The sequence below is a fragment of the Schistocerca piceifrons genome, chromosome 7 (assembly GCF_021461385.2).
Source record: "Schistocerca piceifrons isolate TAMUIC-IGC-003096 chromosome 7, iqSchPice1.1, whole genome shotgun sequence".
Taxonomy (NCBI): Eukaryota; Metazoa; Arthropoda; class Insecta; order Orthoptera; family Acrididae; genus Schistocerca; species Schistocerca piceifrons.
The window spans coordinates 14,278,393-14,298,605 of NC_060144.1; the positions used below are offsets into that span (position 1 = coordinate 14,278,393).

The 20,213-nt window shown below is 43.2% G+C and overlaps 1 protein-coding gene and 1 non-coding gene across 2 annotated transcripts in view; both read left to right on the forward strand.

Moving 5' to 3' along the window:
- LOC124805026 (myrosinase 1-like) overlaps nt 1-20,213 on the forward strand; it is a 172,147-nt gene that overhangs the window by 80,742 nt on the left and 71,192 nt on the right. The gene's annotated exons all lie outside the window — the stretch shown is intronic.
- On the forward strand, nt 5,514-5,588 carry Trnal-caa. Its single transcript has one exon. It is a non-coding gene; the product is annotated as a tRNA-Leu (tRNA).

The following is a 20,213-nucleotide window of genomic DNA, read 5'->3' on the forward strand; positions in this document are numbered from 1 at the left end:
CGGTGGGGTATTAACCTGGCTGTCGCCCGCCATACGGCCCGACAACCGGGACTGATGGTCTGGGATGCCATTTTCTTTTTCATAGCAGGACTCCTTCGGTTGTCATCTGCGGCACCTTTACAGCCCAGAGGCACGTCGACATTATCCCAGGGCCTGTTTTGCTGCCCATCACGGCACGCCTCCTGGGTTTACATTTCAGCAAGATAATGCCCGTCCTCACGTGCTAGAGTTTCTACTGCCAGTGTTGCTGCTTTCTGAATCATACCTTGGCCAGCAAGGGGGCCGGATCTCTCCTCAATTGAGAATTATTATGGCATTATGGGCAGGACCCCCCCCCCCCCCCCCCAACCAGCTAGGAATTTCTACGATTTGATGCGCCAATTGGATAGAATTTGGCACGATATCCGACAAGAGAACAACCAACAACTCTATCAATCAATGCTAAACCGAATAGCTGTTTGCACAATGACCAGAGGTGGACTAATGCATTATTGACATGCTTAGTTTGTGAAGCGCTTTCTCTTGAACAAATTAGTCAATTTTTCTGAAATTGTAATCCTTGCTTTCCGTCCTATTAGGATCATTCCTTCGTGCTTTGTCGCTTTGTTTTAGTTTTTTTTCCTCCCTCTTTCTCGTAGTGTATTTCTGTATTTAGCTCGTGAGTTGCACGTTCCAAGAACAGAGACACTTTTGCCGTTGTAGGCCGTGAGGAGCGGTTATGACTTTGGAGTTGATGGCGTCCAAATTGCTCATAAATATGTTGATTAGTCAACTTGTCTGAAGCACAAACAGCTGACTGATATGCTAGAAACTGTTTGCAAATCTGCATAGAAATGAAAAGCTTGTGATTAGTCCTTTGAAGTAACTACCCACTCTGACTAGCGGAAGATTATCTTTGTCTGAATTGTGACTGATGAAGCGCTTAGCAGTGCATCTATTAGTGGAAGGCTGATTAGAATGAGTCAAGATTTTACTGAGCGTTTAGCTGTGCCGTTACGTCGCTTTCGTCCACGCTTCCTGGATGGACTGCCAGGAGAAATTGACACAGATTCAGATTCAGGGATCATACTTATTTCCATTTTCTCTTGTCGAGATATCTGTGCAACAGAATTTACCTTTCGTTTCCTTTGCACGCACACTTGCTGAGTCGTGTCCAGTTAGTACCCCTTTTTCGAGAAATATACATTTTTTTCACAGTTCTCGATAGATGTACCATTGTTCTAGAGTTCTCTGTACAAAATTTTCAATAGTTCTGCTGAATTTAGCGATGAAAACAACAATATTCGAAAAAGTTTCGTATCGAAAACATTCTTTGTCAATTTCCGCATAATGTAAATAAGTACAAGAGTTCTGAGCACAGTTCTCAACAGAGCTCCAAGAGTTCTTTCGAAAATCCAAGTAACATTTTTTACTGCAGCTAATATTTTACGAGATAACTGCATTTTAATGAGAAAATCTTTTCACTTACTGTGAAGTTGGCACCCTTTTTTTCAGAAATGTATATTTTTTCAGAGTTCTTGATAGATATGGCATACTTTTAGAGTTCTTTGTACAAAATTTGAATAGCTCTGCAGAATTTATAGAAGAAAACAACAATACTCGAAAAAATTTTCGTATCCGGATACATTCTTTGTCAATTTTCGCAAATAGTAAATTCGTACAACAGTTCTGAACAGAACACCAAGAGCTCTATGGAAAATTCTAATAATATCTTTTTGTGGCGATGATAGTTTATACGGTAACTGCTTTGATGTTAGACCCACTGTCTCCATAGAAAAAAGTAAATTCGTACAACAGTTTTGATGAACAGTTCTGGTTAACACCCCAAGACTTCTATCGATAATCATAATAACATTTTCTGTGGTTATAATAGTTTGTAAGGTAATTGATTAGTTGTGGGGCTCACTTACTCTACAAAAAACTTATGTCTATTCGTATGTTGTGATGACAGCTCTGGATAGCATTGTAAGAGTTCTATCGAAAATACTAGTAACATATTCTGTGCAGGTAATTGTTTACGTAGTAACTGCATTTAATAAGGAATGCTTATGAGCGTTTCCCGTGAAGTTTGAACCCCTTTTACCAGAAATATACTTTTTTTTCATAGTTCTTCATATATATGCAATAGTTCTAGATTTCCCTGCTCAAAACACGAATAGTTCTGCAGAATTTAGGGAAGAAAACAATAACTCGGCAAAATTTTGATATGGGAAAAATTATTTGTCAGTTTGGAAAAAAATAAATTTGTATAACAGTTCTGTTGACAGTTCTGGAAAGCACCTGAAGAGTTGTATCGAAAATGATAAGAACATTTTTGTGGCGGTAATAGTTTATACGATAATTGTTTTAATCTGATACTCACTTTCTCTACGATAGCAAAATTCTTAGAATAGTTCTGATGACGGTTCTGAATAGCACCCACAGAGTTCTACCAAATTCTATAATATCATTATTTGTGACGATGACACTATATGAGATAATTAATGTGGGACTCACTTTTGTCATGTAAAAGTAATAAATTCGTACAAAAGGTCTGATGGCATTTCTTAATAGGGCCCTAAGAGTTCTACCGAAAACTGTAATACCATTTTTTGTGGGGATAACAGTTAATGAGATAATAGCATTTTCGAGAGACCCATTTGGTCTACATTATAATAAATTGGCACAACCCTTTTGCTGACAGTTCTGGATAGCACCGAAAGAGTTCTTTTAAAAACCCTCATAACATTTTTATGGTGCCAGTAGATTATGAAATAGATTGTGTGTTCACTCTGCAGTGGGTGTGCGCCGATATGAAACTTACTGGCAGATAAAAACTGTGTGCCGGACCGGGTCTCTAACCCCAGGCTATGACGAAGGAATATCGTCACAATATCCTTCCGTCCAGGAGTGCTACTTCTGCAATTTTCGTAGGACAACTTCTACGAAATTGGGAACGCAGGAGATGAGGTACTGATGGAAGTACAGATATGAGGAGGATCGTAAATTCTCACTTTTATTTTGGAAAACCGAAAATCGAAAACCCGGATGTATATTCTACTAAATACAAAAAGTCTAAATGTTCAGCACTATACAAATGACTGTAGTAACTGTAGGTAGAAGCGTGGGATGTACACGCTTAAATGAATCAAGGAGAGAAGGCTCGTCAGTGCAAAACAAACAGATGCCTGAGACAGCAGATACATTCACACGTGCCACTAACCAGATGGTGTCACACCTTTCGAGAATCGCACCAGAGGTACAATGAGCTGTGGTGGAGTGCTGTTGGCGTGGTTTCAATGCAGCCTACTTGATGGGCACCAATACACCGTTATATTAATGTACAATACTTGAGAAACACTGTCATTCACACACTCTGAATTCCTTATCACTCAGTACTAGACTAAATTACCGGCCTTGTGATAAGCAGCCTATGTACCTCACCGACTACACATCTTCGTGTTATAAGAAAAAAAGAGAAAAATACCAAGGGACACAAAATATGAATCCGGATAAACCGGAAATCCGGATTAGTGAGGACCAAATAAACGAGGTTCTTGTTTACAAATTTCGAACTCCTTATTAACGTTAATACTGTATCCCCTCAACATAATAACACCTCTATCAGTCATGTATTGAATTAGGATTTAAACATACTACTTCGTTTGTACAATACATTCATTTAAATATACATACATTTCTATACATCGTAAAGACTTTTGACTCTCGCTGTAGTGTAACTCATCAAACTTCCACACTTCCTTTCTAACTAGAACAAATGTTTGGAACAATATTAACGACAGCAATTTCAAATTTATTCGTTATACACGGCACATATTTTTATGTATCCTAGCGTCTGGTGATATTGCCACATAACTTTCATCCATGAATGTCCTGGGCATATTTTTAGCTGTTAGTGGGTCCTGGCTGTCATGAGAGCTCAAAACAATTACTATTTTACGTAATAAAATTCATTTGGTTCTTCCTCATTCTAAAAATATACGCTTCATGTACAGTACCTCGTAATTCTCGTGCTTAAACGTCATTTTGTTTAATTTGGCGTGCCGCGCCAGATTAGCCGAGCGGTCTGAGGCGCTGCAGTCATGGACTGTGTGGCTGGTCCTGGCGGAGGTTCGAGTCCTCCCCTGGGCATGGGTGTGTGTGTTTGTTCTTAGGATAATTTATGTTAAGCAGTGTGTAAGCTTAGGGACTGATGACCTTAGCAGTTAAGTCCCATAAGATTTCACACACATTTGAACATATAATTTGGGCGCCGCAGTTTCCGTAGAACCTCGTTTATGAAATACGTTTGAAGAACCTGTCGACTGTCGTATGTGCAGGAAAAATGTTTACATGGCATAAAACAAAATCAGAATGCGTTACAACAATTGCAATACGTTTTAATGGTGGAGTAAAAATGGCTCAAATGGCTCTGAGCACTATGGGACTTAACTTCCGAGGTCATCAGTCCCCTAGAACTTAGAACTACTTAAACCTAACTACCCTAAGGACATCACTCACACTCATCCATGCCCGAGGCAGGATTCGAACCTGCGACCGAAGCGGTCGCGCTGTTCCAGACTGTAACGCCTAGAACCGCTCGCCCACACCGGCCAGTCTGATGGAGTAAAGATTAAAAACAATGAGCAGAACAGGCATCAAAACTAGGAACAACATGAAAATTGTGCTGGTATGGGCGGACAGGCAACATGTCACATAAACTGAAAAAGCTGCTAAAAGCATGAAAAAGGAGGCCAGAATAACAAAGAAAAGAAGCAAAACTAAAGAAAGTGAAAAGGACATGAAAAGTATCAACAGGATTATGGTGCAGGAATGGTTTGCAATGTCGTCATTGAGAGGAAAATGACATACAGATCTTTAGTTTCAATTTTCTGCAATCAATGTGTTTGCATACAGAGATACTGTTACCGGTATCTCGTCCACTGTTAAAGCTATCTAAACAAAGCTACGAATGAATAATAATATAGTGCTTGCCTACACACTGAACCACATTATTCAACAATAGATTAAATATTTTAAGCTGCAGTATGTCATATTGTGTTCTTAAATTATTAGGAGAAAAAATTTTCTCTTAAAATATATTGTTTTTAAAATAATCAAAACATGAAACTGAAAAATATTACTGGTTTGCTGTTTCAACAAGGTAATAATTCAAAGAATAAAATTTGTTTTTTTATCTTTTATTTGGAATAGCGAGTAAGTACATTGAACCTAAAATAACAATTACGTGTAATTCTATATGTAAGAAAAACATCAATATTCACTACACAATGTATTTCACAGATTTATAATGTATTTCACCTAGAGCTCACAATATACCAATTCCAGAATGAGATTTTCACTCTGCAGCGGAGTGTGCGCTGATATGAAACTTCCTGGCAGATACTGTGTGCCCGACCGAGACTCGAACTCGGGACCTACACACAAGGTTCGCAGGAGAGCTTCTGTAAAGTTTGGAAGGTAGGAGACGAGGTACTGGCAGAAGTAAAGCTGTGAGTACCGGGCGTGAGTCGTGCTTCGGTAGCTCAGTTGGTAGAGCACTTGCCCGCAAAAGGCAAAGGTCCCGAGTTCGAGTCTCGGTCGGGCACACAGTTTTAATCTGCCAGGAAGTTTCAATATACCAATTCTTTGATAAAAGTTTCATTCCTGAATCTATTGACAGTCTTGTATTATTAAATTTCAAAGTACCAGGAAAAACTACAGGCCGTGATATACAGGTCCCCTTAACAGCTCTTCTTCAGGATACACTGAAACCCAGAAGGAAATACATATGTAGGGAATTCAGTAATAAATAAGCATAGAATTTATGAGGTGTGAGACAAGTATGAAAAATAGGTACAAAAAATATATACGTGAAATTTAGGGCATAAAATGCTCTTATTCTAGTAACTAAAACAGGAGGGCTGTGGTTCCAAAAACAAAGATACGAAGAACTAACATAAGAGCTGTATTTGTAATATTTAGATATCAACTTTTAGCAATTGCTTACCTTATAAAGTAAAGTTCGTATGTAGGAACTACTTGTTTCGTCTCGTCGGTCTTGTAGCTGCCATTTGAAAATTTTTCTGTCTTGACATACATGAACAGGTGTGGAGAAATTATCGTTTCTTTTGAAACTCTCTGTACATCTTTATACAGGTTATCGTACTGCTTCCAGTAGGTTCCATCAAAGACATACGCCGTGTAGTGTTTGATGGAGTTATTATAATGAATGGCACCAACGAGAGTGTACTCTTGATTGTCGACTACGATTTCTTTCGTGATCGTTTGCAACACACATTTCTTCCTTTGATTCGGAGGAAACTGATCTTCAGTTAGTGGACGAGTTGCTATACTAGTATCCATCATCAAGTAGCACCCGAATTTCTTTTCTTCGACTGCTTCTTCCTTACATTTCTTGCATTTTATGATAGTCTTTAGACCTCCGTTTGTTGCATCTACAGCCTCTTGCATTAAAATTATAACCAAGTCTGAAATGCACATACGTATCAACGGAAATATAATGTAGTTTAACATAGCGTAAATTTAGGCACGTCAGACACGATATCTTTTTGTTGCACAAATCTGGTTATCTTTTAATATTGTCTCGTATAATTCCCCAACATTCGACTCTGCATTCAGAGACAATATTTTTCGAGAGATTACTCCTTTTTTTAGGAACGGTATCACATATAAAATATCAAATCTCTGCTTAAAATGCTGGGAGTTTATAATTTTTTTGTCCAAAACATCCAAAGCCAGATCCAAAAATGGATGGCTCACCATTTGAATGGTACTTTTGAAATCATCACTGAGTGATATTGCTTGCATGAATAAGGTTATCAAAGAATCGAAACCGCACGTTCCCTTCAAGTAGATTTGAATTTGCTTGAGGACCCATTTGGGAAAAGTGGCAAATTATGTCTATGAATTTCTTAGTCGAATTCCAGTTTGGGCAATCATCTAAATAGTTTTTCTTGCTCTTAGTTTGCATGATCGATGTGACAATGATTTCATTTTGAAGCTTTTTCAGCATTGCACTCTCCTCCATTTTATTGTTACAGGTCTCTCGGTTTTCTTCTGTTTTCGAACCACAGGATGAAATTTCATTGACATCCCTGGTGAAGCATGATTCTCGATAGTCTTTTGTGGAATGACATATCTCTTTAGAGTCCAAAGTCGGCAGTAAATTATTATCTGCAGAGCGCTGAAAAAACACACTATCACTTTTGACTTAGAGACTGTTGTTCTCCGCATTCATAACAAGTGCGCTCAAAGAAGGAGAAAATCTGTATTCAAAACTACTAAAAATTTTCAGAATGAGATTTTCACTCTGCAGCGGAGTGTGCGCTGATATGAAACTTCCTGGCAGATTAAAACTGTTTTCCCGACCGAGACTCGAACTCGGGACCTTTGCCTTTCACGAGCAAGTGCTCTACCATCTGAGCTACCGAAGCACGACTCACGTCCGGTACTCACAGCTTCTCATTCTGGAAACATCCCTCAGGCTGTGGCTAAGCCATGTCTCCGCAATATCCTTTCTTTCAGGAGTGCTAGTTCTGCAAGGTTCGCAGGAGAGCTTCTGTAAAGTTTGGAAGGTAGGAGACGAGGTACTGGCAGAAGTAAAGTTTCCTCTTTGTTGGTTTTATGGTAGACCATTTTTCTGCTGACGGTAGTAAGTCGAATTGCTTTGTCATGTCCTTGTTGCACAAAGAACCAAAAACATTCCACGACTCATCTTTGCCGTCGTCTTTTTCTTCAATGAAACATTCCAGCCTGGAAGTGTTTCTAACAAAAGTAAGCAGATCATGGCGATCTTCTTTAATTGTTGTATAAATACACTCCTGGAAATGGAAAAAAGAACACATTAACACCGGTGTGTCAGACCCACCATACTTGCTCCGGACACTGCGAGAGGGCTGTACAAGCAATGATCACACGCACGGCACAGCGGACACACCAGGAACCGCGGTGTTGGCCGTCGAATGGCGCTAGCTGCGCAGCATTTGTGCACCGCCGCCGTCAGTGTCAGCCAATTTGCCGTGGCATACGGAGCTGCATCGCAGTCTTTAACACTGGTAGCATGCCGCGACAGCGTGGACGTGAACCGTTATGTGCAGTTGCCGGACTTTGAGCGAGGGCGTATAGTGGGCATGCGGGAGGCCGGGTGGACGTACCGCCGAATTGCTCAACACGTGGGGCGTGAGGTCTCCACAGTACATCGATGTTGTCGCCAGTGGTCGGCGGAAGGTGCACGTGCCCGTCGACCTGGGACCGGACCGCAGCGACGCACGGATGCACGCCAAGACCGTAGGATCCTACGCAGTGCCGTAGGGGACCGTACCGCCACTTCCCAGCAAATTAGGGACACTTTTGCTCCTGGGGTATCGGCGAGGACCATTCGCAACCGTCTCCATGAAGCTGGGCTACGGTCCCGCACACCGTTAGGCCGTCTTCCGCTCACGCCCCAACATCGTGCAGCCCGCCTCCAGTGGTGTCGCGACAGGCGTGAATGGAGGGACGAATGGAGACGTGTCGTCTTCAGCGATGAGAGTCGCTTCTGCCTTCGTGCCAATGATGGTCGTATGCGTGTTTGGCGCCGTGCAGGTGAGCGCCACAATCAGGACTGCATACGACCGAGGCACACACGGCCAACACCCGGCATCATGGTGTGGGGAGCGATCTCCTACACTGGCCGTACACCACTGGTGATCGTCGAGGGGACACTGAATAGTGCACGGTACATCCAAACCGTCATCGAACCCATCGTTCTAACATTCCTAGACCGGCAAGGGAACTTGCTGTTCCAACAGGACAATGCACGTCCGCATGTATCCCGTGCCACCCAACGTGCCCTAGAAGGTGTAAGTCAAGTACCCTGGCCAGCAAGATCTCCGGATCTGTCCCCCATTGAGCATGTTTGGGACTGGATGAAGCGTCGTCTCACGCGGTCTGCACGTCCAGCACGAACGCTGGTCCAACTGGGGCGCCAGGTGGATATGGCATGGCAAGCCGTTCCACAGGACTACATCCAGCATCTCTACGATCGTCTCCATGGGAGAATAGCAGCCTGCATTGCTGCGAAAGGTGGATATACACTGTACTAGTGGCGACATTGTGCATGCTCTGTTGCCTGTGTCTATGTGCCTGTGGTTCTGTCAGTGTGATCATGTGATGTATCTGACCCCAGGAATGTGTCAATAAAGTTTCCCCTTCCTGGGACAATGAATTCACGGTGTTCTTATTTCAATTTCCAGGAGTGTATGTTTTGAAGACATTTTCGAGCCGATGTCGACCATGGCATCGGACAGTTTATGGAAGACCAGATGAGGCGGATTGAATTGAATGTCTCCATCATCGATTACTTTAAATTCTTCCATGCTGAAAAGACGATCCTATTCTGGTAGATTGTACATTTTTATGGGTATTACGGTTCATAAATATCACTTACACAACGGCACCGACTGCACAACGGGCACCGACTGCACAAGAGCTCTGACTGAACGAGCATAATGATTATTCGCATGAGAATGAGCAGTATTGTTACGTTTAGTCATTAGGGGCAGATCAAGGAGCGAAATGCAGCGCTGGCGGGCCGCTTCACACGACGCGGCGCGCGCCACCCAAAAAGTGCAGCTGTTGTTGTCATTAGCTTTGATGCTACCGCGAGAAGCTTTGATGCTACCTCTATTGTAACTACTGCACTGACGTCATTTGCCGAGTGTTTAAAAGACGCAGTTCACGTGTTCATTGTTTCCTGATGTAGTGCCACGACTTTTGCATTGTTGCTGTGCTTTCTTTATTATTTTTTGGTCTTGAGAGGTCTCAGGGACGTATTATAGTTTTCATTATCCTTCCATCGGGCGCAGCTGTTCAGATTGACACATGTCGAAATTTTCTTTTACTTTTCAACAATCTGCAGTATTGGCGCTGCTTCGTTAACAGCTTCCCTTCTCCGTATGCTTTTCATTGTTGTGTGATTCTGTAAATTACTTGTCAACAATTGGCAGCACTGGCGCCTTCTCGTTATAGCTTCCTTTCTCTGTATGCCTTTCATTGTTGTATGATTCAGTATCGACGCTAATGCTCTCTTGATGAGATATGAGCCGATTGCTCGTTTTTATCCACCGTGCCCTTTCGTATTTCATTTCAGCAATTAATTTATTTGTTTATCAACGTAGTAAGTAGTACAAAGCTAATCCAGAATGTAAACTGCACTTAAATTCTGTTTGAACTGTTTAATCGTCAGTGTCCGCTGTCTGAACGTCAAATATCAGATTAATACACTGCGCCTGGTTGCGCTATTTAATAGGAATTTTATTATTTTACGTGGGAAGTACTAGATCATGTTGTTGCCGGTCGCGGTGGCCGTGCGGTTCTAGGCGCTGCAGTCCGGAACCGCGGGACTGCTACGGTCGCAGGTTCGAATCCTGCCTCGGGCATGGATGTGTGTGATGTCCTTAGGATAGTTAGGTTTAAGTAGTTCTAAGTTCTAGGTGACTGATGACCTAAGATATTAAGTCCCATAGTGCTCAGAGCCATTTGAACCATTTTTGAACTAGACCATGTTGAAGAAATCCAAAGTGTATTGTAGGAAGAGGATAATATTATTCGAAATTTACCTGGACCAATAGGTGCAGCCAAAGCAGCCTTTGTGATGCTGTAATTACCTCATAGATGACAATATTTGTCTATTGTAGTTTTGTATTCCAATCAGAATTTTGAGAGCATCAAAGCTTCATTTCAGCGTGAGAGAGGGATAAAATCAATAGATGTTATTGAATTGAAAGCCTTCATCAGTCTCTTGTTTTTAATTGTTGTTAACAAAAGTAACAGTAAAGCCTGGAAGATCTGTGTGGAACTGATGGTAATGGCATTGAAAAATTTCACCTCGCAAATGAACATAAAACATTTCAAATTTAATGTGTAGTGCCTTAGATTTTACAGTCGCGCTATTCGTGATGAAAGGAGACAATTAGACAAGCTAACAGCTATTCGGGAAATATTTACTGTGTTTTTTCGAGTATTGTTGTTTTCTTCGTTACATTTTGCAGAACTATCGAAATTTTGTGCAAAGAACTCTAGAACTATGACACATCTAACAAGAACTGTGAAAAAAATGTATATTTCTCGACGTAGCACGTCACGCAAGACATCGAAATGTCCTGCACAGTGTTTATGTGGTTGCCTGTGACAGTGGTTTGTGAGAGCTCCCCGAAAGGGGGACCGCTTCGAGCGATCCGCGGTCAGCCTCGCAATAATACGCACATTAAAGTCAAGTTTTGCGAAGTGTTGTACTTCCTGATCTTGATTATTTTAAACACGTCTCTGAGATCAGGGTTGGGATGGTTTAGAATCGCATCCGTTTTCTGTGATCAGCAAGGTTTTGGATTATCGAATCAGAAGGCATTTCGTCTTGAAATAAGGCTGCACAAGAGCATGTGCTTGAGTTCTGCGATCAATTCCTTGTAAGATTGAGTACTATGACGTGTACGAAACGATCAGCAGTTACAGGAGCCTAATGCTCAAATAATATAAGTGTAGACTAGATGTGGCTTGAATTCAAAGAAATAGTATCGGCATCAGTTGAGAGATTTCTACCAAATAAATTAACAAACGACGGAGATGATCCTCCTTGGTACACAAAACGAGTTAGAACACTGTTGCAAAAACAACGAAACAATCATGCCAAATTTAAACAACCGCAAAATCCCGAAGATTGGTGATCTTTTACATAAGCTCGAAATTTAGAGCGGACTTCAATGCGAGATGCTTATAACAATTTCCACAGCGAAACTTTGTCTCGAAACCTGGCAGAAAATCCAAAGAGATTCTGGTCGTATGTGAAGTATGTCAGTGGCAAGAAACAATCAATGCCCTCGCTGCGTGATAGCAATGGAGATATTATCGAAGACAGCGCCGCCAAAGCAGCACACAGCCCGTCGAAATGCCTTCACAAAAGAAGACGAAATAAATATTCCAGAATTCGAATCGAGATTAGCTGCCAACATGAGTAACGTAGAAGTAAATATTCTCGAAGTACTGAAGCAAATTAAACCACTTAATAAACGCAAGTCTTCTGATCCAGACTGTATACCAATTATGTTCCTTTCGGAGTATGCTGATGCATTGGCTCCATATTTATCAATCATATACAACCGTTCCCTCGACGAAAGATCCGTACGCAAAGACTGGAAAGTTGCACAGGTCACACCAATATTCAAGAAAGGTAGTAGGAGTAATCCACTAAATTTCAGGCCCATATCGTTAACGTCGATATGCAGCAGGATTTTAGAACATATATTGTGTTCGAACATTATGAATTACCTCGAAGAAAACTGTCTATTGACACACAGTCAATTTGGGCTTAGGTAACATCGTTCCTGTAAAACACAACTATCTCTTTATTCACATGAAGTGTTGAGTGCTATTGACAAGGGATTTCAGATCGATTTCGTATTTCTGGATTTCCGGAAGGCTTTTGACACTGTACCACACAAGCGGCTCGTAGTGAAATTGCGTGCTTATAGAATATCGTCTCAGTTACGTGACTGGATTTGTGATTTCCTGTCAGAGAGGTCACAGTTCGTAGCAATTGACTGAAAGTCATCGAGCAAAACAAAAGTGATTTCTGGCGTTCACCAAGGTCGTGTTATAGACCTTTTGCTTTTGCTTATCTATATAAACGATTTGGGAGACAATCTGAGCAGCTGTCTTCGGTTGTTTGCAGACGACGCTGTCGTTTATCGACTAATAAAGTCATCATAAGATTAAAACAAACTGCAAAACGATTTAGAAAAGATATCTGAATGGTGCGAAAATTGGCCGTTGACCGTAAATAACTAAAACCAGTCTAATCTAGAAGCCGTAAATTCAACTAAATACCTAGGTATTACTATTACGAACAACTGAAATTGGAGGGAACACATAGAAAATGTTGTGGGGAATGCTAACCAATGACTGCGTTTCATTGGCAGGACACTTAGAAAATGTAACAGATGTACTAAGGAGACTGCCTACACTACGCTTGTCCCTCCTCTTTTAGAATACTGCTGAGCGGTGTGGGGTCCTTACCATATAAGACTAACGGAGTACACCGAAAAAGTTCAAAGAAGGACAGCACTTTTTGTATTATCGCGAAATATGGGAGTGTCACAGAAATATTTCTGGAACCCTTACTGCGATCCGTAGCTGCTCGATTGGGTGGCTGGTCGTAACTGGCGGAGAATTTCATCGTTCCCGCATATGCCGATGAGGTTATGGTACTTCTTCGGCCTCATGACGACGTACCCGTGCTCAAGGATGTTTTGTATGCATTTTGTCGTCTTATGGGAACACAAATTAACGGGCCGAAGTGTCGGTTACTCAATTTGCGGGGATTTGAGGGGAATGAGATTGCATGGTGTGGCAGTCGCCCACCATAGATCGTTGGGCGTTATAATTGATCGCTGTCCGATGAAGATGCCTGCGTTAAATTTAAGTGTGTCAGTGACGGGATGTAAGGAGCAGGCCTTGAACATGAGCGTCGTTCCCTCTCGTTACTTCATAAGATTCGCACCTTTACCTTGAGTAAAACCTACGTATATGAGATGCAAGGTTAGCACTACAACCGCACTGATATTACTTGCAATATCACTCAGACCACCAGGAAATGCTAATTACAGATTTTATTTACTGGCATTGGTTACTGATGAGGAGTAGGGAGGCGACGCAACAGACTACCATCTGTAGACCACACACAGCACCATTGTGTGCGCCCCCGTGTGCATGACGAGCATGCAGCTTCCACTATAACAGCAGTCGCATTCACACGGATGCATCCATACATTCCTGGTGTGACGAACATGTGGGTTCCGTATCCCAACGGCACATAGAAAATGACAGGGACTATTTTGGACAGTGTGTGATACTTAGCTGTCAATATCCTAGCAACGTGGTAGATCTAGGGGATCTAAGCATCAGTGACTGGCTTCATCTAGACATCGAGTACCTACAGAAATTTGACGCTCTTCTTCGCCCAGCTGAGGGCATTATCGAGGCTAGGGGTTGTGTTACACAGTATTGCTCAGAGTGATAAATTTTTTGTCTGTTGCGCTCATCAACACCTCTGATACCGCATGGATTTTATACATTATGACTGAAAACATACACAACACTTGTGTAATATTCTACAATATTTATTATTTTATTTCACTAACCGGTTTTCAGCGTTACGCCATCATCAGGGACAAAGATATTTAGGAAATGAATCACTAGATGTAACCAGAAAACTTAAACCCATGAACTTAAAAACATCATTTTATGTGGTCAACAATGTTGGACACTTTTTGCCCAGTGGTAAAGACAGAGCTCCAACTTTGGAAAACTCTGAAATACATAAACGTAATTGTAATGGTAGCAAATGCTGTATAGGTCAGTCTGACAAGGCAATATACACCCGCTTGAAGGAATACGGCAGAAGTTGGAAACCTAGGAAAGCAGACTGTACTTTTGCAGACTACCTGCTTAGAGAAAGCCATGGATGAGGTGCAACATGAAGTGTTATATCACGCCCATGGGGGAAAGAAGATGAACTTTCTCCAAAGAATAAACAAACACCGTCCGAACAGGTCATGAAGCCTAACGGTGCCGATACGGAGGGGCATGTGGTCAGCACACCGTTCTCCCGGCCGTTGTCAGTTTTCGAGAGCGCAGCCGCCACTTCTCAGTCAAACAGCTCCTCACTTGGCCTCTCAAGGGCTGGGTGCAGCCCGCTTCCCAACAGGGCTCGGCAGACCCGGACGGTGTCCCAACCAAGGGCTAGCCAAACCCGACAGCGATTAACTTCGGTGATCTGACCCGAACCGGTATTAGCATTGCAGCAAGGCCTTTGACATCTTGAAATAATGGACATTAACACAGATATGTCCATCTGTTCAAACTTAATACTTACCTTTCACCTCTAACTGTAGATACTTCTCATAATCCCATCCAGGCAATGTTGTAAATTAACCCTCTCACTCATGTGCCTCATTTTTCCTTTCCTTCAGTTACTATAATTTCTCTTGCCATGTTGAAAAATATGACTTCGTAGAAGGGGTTAAGCTCGCAGGTTGGATACCGGCAAAAAGGCGAGCTCTAAGTGATTATGGGACGCGAAGCCATGTTAAAACTGTGCGTCGAAGAAATAAAGCAGCAGCCTTGTCCCGAACATGAAACAGGTTCAAATCTCACATCAGCCCGGGGTCTCGCCTTAGCCTCATAGCGCTTCCGAAAAGTAGAGTTTCACCAAATAAACTTGCACAATAATCGCTGTAGCTTTCTGGACATCGTCGCAAGAAGGAGAAAAATTTGAGCAACAAAATACACTCCTGGAAATTGAAATAAGAACACCGTGAATTCATTGTCCCAGGAAGGGGAAACTTTATTGACACATTCCTGGGGTCAGATACATCACATGATCACACTGACAGAACCACAGGCACATAGACACAGGCAACAGAGCATGCACAATGTCGGCACTAGTACAGTGTATATCCACCTTTAGCAGCAATGCAGGCTGCTATTCTCCCATGGAGACGATCGTAGAGATGCTGGATGTAGTCCTGTGGAACGGCTTGCTATGCCATTTCCATCTGGCGCCTCAGTTTGACCAGCGTTCGTGCTGGACGTGCAGACCGCGTGAGACGACGCTTCATCCAGTCCCAAACATGCTCAATGGGGGACAGATCCGGAGATCTTGCTGGCCAGGGTAGTTGACTTACACCTTCTAGAGCACGTTGGGTGGCACGGGATACATGCGGACGTGCAGTGTCCTGTTGGAACAGCAAGTTCCCTTGCCGGTCTAGGAATGGTAGAACGATGGGTTCGATGACGGTTTGGATGTACAGTGCACTATTCAGTGTCCCCTCGACGATCACCAGTGGTGTACGGCCAGTGTAGGAGATCGCTCCCCACACCATGATGCCGGGTGTTGGCCCTGTGTGCCTCGGTCGTATGCAGTCCTGATTGTGGCGCTCACCTGCACGGCGCCAAACACGCATACGACCATCATTGGCACCAAGGCAGAAGCGACTCTCATCGCTGAAGACGACACGTCTCCATTCGTCCCTCCATTCACGCCTGTCGCGACACCACTGGAGGCGGGCTGCACGATGTTGGGGCGTGAGCGGAAGACGGCCTAACGGTGTGCGGGACCGTAGCCCAGCTTCATGGAGACGGTTGCGAATGGTCCTCGCCGATACCCCAGGAGCAACAGTGTCCCTAATTTGCTGGGAAGTGGCGGTGCGGTCCCCTACGGCACTGCGTAGGATCCTACGGTCTTGGCGTGCATCCGTGCGTCGCTGCGGTCCGGTCCCAGGTCGACGGGCACGTGCACCTTCCGCCGACCACTGGCGACAACATCGATGTACTGTGGAGACCTCACGCCCCACGTGTTGAGCAATTCGGCGGTACGTCCACCCGGCCTCCCGCATGCCCACTATACGCCCTCGCTCAAAGTCCGTCAACTGCACATACGGTTCACGTCCACGCTGTCGCGGCATGCTACCAGTGTTAAAGACTGCGATGGAGCTCCGTATGCCACGGCAAACTGGCTGACACTGACGGCGGCGGTGCACAAATGCTGCACAGCTAGCGCCATTCGGCGGCCAACACCGCGGTTGCTTGTGTGTCCGCTGTGCCGTGCGTGTGATCATTGCTTGTACAGCCCTCTCGCAGTGTCCGGAGCAAGTATGGTGGGTCTGACACACCGGTGTCAATGTGTTCTTTTTTCCATTTCCGGGAGTGTATTTTGCCCCAGTTGGTTTCTGCTGCGTCGGTCGCGATCTCTAACGCTTGTGTCATAAACAATGCATAATAATGTAAAATATTAGGATGCCAACTAATTTTGTTTTATTTCACCAATCAAAAAACGAGTAAAACGATTTCTAGAACCACTCTATCGTTAATATTCATAACAAGATTCCCGGTCACTAATCATTAATTCCAGAGCATCGCAAAAGTCACAAAATGCTTCACACGATCTTAGCCGGCCGGGGTGGCCGAGCGGTTCTAGGCCCTACAGTCTGCTACGGCCGCAGGTTCGAATCCCGCCTCGGGCATGGATGTGTGTATGATGTCCTTAGGTTAGTTGGGTTTAAGTAGTTCTAAGTTCTAGGGGACTGATGACCTCAGAAGTTAAGTCCCATAGTGCTCAGAGCCATTTGAACCATTTGAACACGATGTTAGAATCCACATGAGGTCGCACAAATAAATTTTCCGAGACAGATTTAACAACTGATTCCGCCTTTACGCGAAGTTGCACTTCACACACTAGTTCGCGTATTGCCACCTCGAAAATCTATCGTTGACTGCCTTGGATTAACACAAGATCGCTCAAGTACATAATCCAAAGCAATTTTTCAACAAACTGTTCCGTCTTTGCATGAGATCAGATTTTATAAACAGATTCATGTATTACCTCCTCGCAAATCGATCGTAGACTAGTGACGAGCTATCTTGGCAGTTTGGCGCCTGCCCTCTCAAGGTGCACTTGTGATTGGTCCATCGTTTCCATCTGTAAGCAACGGCAGTAGCTAAAATTTGTAATTAGCATTCCCCGATGATCTGAGTGATATAGAATTTCTTATTAACAATTTGTCAGTGCGAGTAACGCCGTTAGCACGGTTGGAGCTGCACATTAATATTTTAACAGCGAATATAAATAATACAAAGTTCACTGCTTGGTGCCCAACGTCGTCTTTCTCTGCTCCAGTACAAAAATGTACTTGCTTGCCCGGCCATTGCTAAGAGGCCATCTGGCGCGTCAGTCGATGTCTGACTTGTGATCCCACCTACTCTCTAACCTCTTCTTCCTATTCTGTGCATCAAAACAACAAAAAATGTAGTAAACGTGGGCATGGACGTCGCATAAGAGTCACTAGATGACCACCGGGAATGCTAAAACAGACATTCTCATTCACGTGTACAGTAACTTGCCATTGTCTTAAAATTTCACATCTCCATTGCGACTGGACAGTCTGAGTGACGTCGGCAATGCGCTTCTTATGACTGAAGTATGGTTCGTGGACATCAGGTGCACCGTCGCTGTTAAGCCCACATTCTAAGAAATTTGATCATGAAACCTGTTAATAGCAGAGACACAATTTAGCGAAAATTAATAAAGCGTGTAATAAATAAATAATTGAACAAGAGTGTAATACTTAAATGGTATCGTGTTTGATAATAATGTAAGCTAAACCATATTGTTTTTAAATTTGAGCCAAAAATTTATTTTAGCAATATGCGCATGAATATGCGAATAGTGGCCGTACATATACATGGTGATTTTTTCCACCGCGTACAAACCCTATGACCTGCCTGATAGATGAGAGGAAACGGAACAACAAAGGTCTAATGAACTTATTTGCGGAAATGCATGGTTTCCATGCTGGAGATCATTTATTCAATCATACTTTGTTACAGAGACTGCGGTCTAATGCACACTGTACCATGCAGCCACATTTACGGTATGTGTTGATAATGGTTTCCATGTGACTCAGCTCATGTATATACGCGCCGTAGCATGTTTTGTCTCACACGTTCACACCGGCCAGGCTGCTTCCGAATAGTGTCAAAGGCAGCACGAATACGCTGCTCCGGAGTCTCCACATCTGCAATGGGCTCGGCATACGTGATACTTTCCAGGTAGCTCCATAACCAGAAATCGCACGGGTTGAGATCTGGCGAACGGGCAGGTCACGCAACTAGACTCCCTCCCCCGATCCATCGACCAGGGAACGTATGACTGAGAAGCGTCCGGACGTTAACGGCGAAGTGGGCTGGAGTACCATCATGTGGCAGCCACACAACCCCTCCAATCATCAATGGCACTTCTTCCAGTAGAGGAGGCAAAGTCACCCGCAAGAAACGCCGATAGAGGGCTACAGTTATCCCGTCGCACACATTCCGGCTGCGCTGATGGTGATGATTCGCTGTCACCATACCATGGGGGTTCTGCATACTATTCCATAGACGACCGTTATGAAGGTTGAAGATACCACTTCGCGTAAAGACGGCCTCATCTGTGAGTAGGGTGGATGACACAAATCCCGGAATCGTAGTTGTCTGGTGAGGAAACCAGTGACACAACTGCACACGACGTGGACAGTCTGTCTCTAGTAAGCACTGCACACGCTGTAAACGCTACGGGTAGTAACAATTTTGATGGAGAATGTTCCACACGGCCGTCTGTCTTACCCTGTACTGGCGGGCCAACTGCCTCGTACTGACACGGCGACCACCTGCCACAGAGTTAATCATGTTTTCCTCCTAGTCTGCATCCGAACATTTCGGGCACGTCCTTCATGATTTCCTGCTTCCTGAAACGACCTTGTCTCATACAAACGGCGAAACACTGTTGCAAACATTGAAGGCTGTGGTTGTTGTCGTTGGGGATAGGTCTTGTAAAGGCAACAGTGATGAATCTAAATGGAATTTTTATATTTTATGAAGTTGCCAAGACCGTTAATAGTTCTAGTTCATTACTGATAACATGATGTAATATCTTTAAATTTTTTTTTATTTTTTGTTTATTCTTTGCTAGCAAAGATGTGATTATTCTGAGATGGCTGCTAAGCAGGAGTCAATAAAGAAGTCTTAAGCAGGCAAAGTGGCGTGTGTTCTTGGTGATTTAAAATTAGACTAAATATCCTCAAACAACATCTTTTGGGAAGTGCCGCAAATATTACGTTACGGCAGCTATATTTGGTGACCCCGACGTGATAATAAGAAGATATAACGACAAACGGGAGCGTTTCCGAAGATCGCCTAGAAGCAAACAAGATTAGCATCAAAATTCCGCCTTTTTGGAGTGAAAAACCCGAAATTTGGTTCTATCAAGTAGAAGCACAGTTCAGCATTTGCAGAATTGTCACAGAAGAAGCTAAATTTAACCACCTAGTGTCACAATGAGAACCAAAATACATCTAGAATATTTGGGACATTATTTGCGGCACAGATGCGAATAAATATTCGTTGGCTAAGGGACGTCTACCGAATATTTTCAAAGAAAGTGAAGATAATCGTATTAAGAGATTAGTTACTGGAACTGATTTGGGAGACCAAACACCTAGTCAGTTATTAGGCAAAATGCAAGCCTTGGCAGGTGTAGATGTGTCAGAAAAAGTCCTAAAGACACTTTGGCTAGAAAAACTTCCGGATTCTATAAGGAACACTAATTGTCAGTGACGAGGGACTCGAAAAGGTGGCTATAA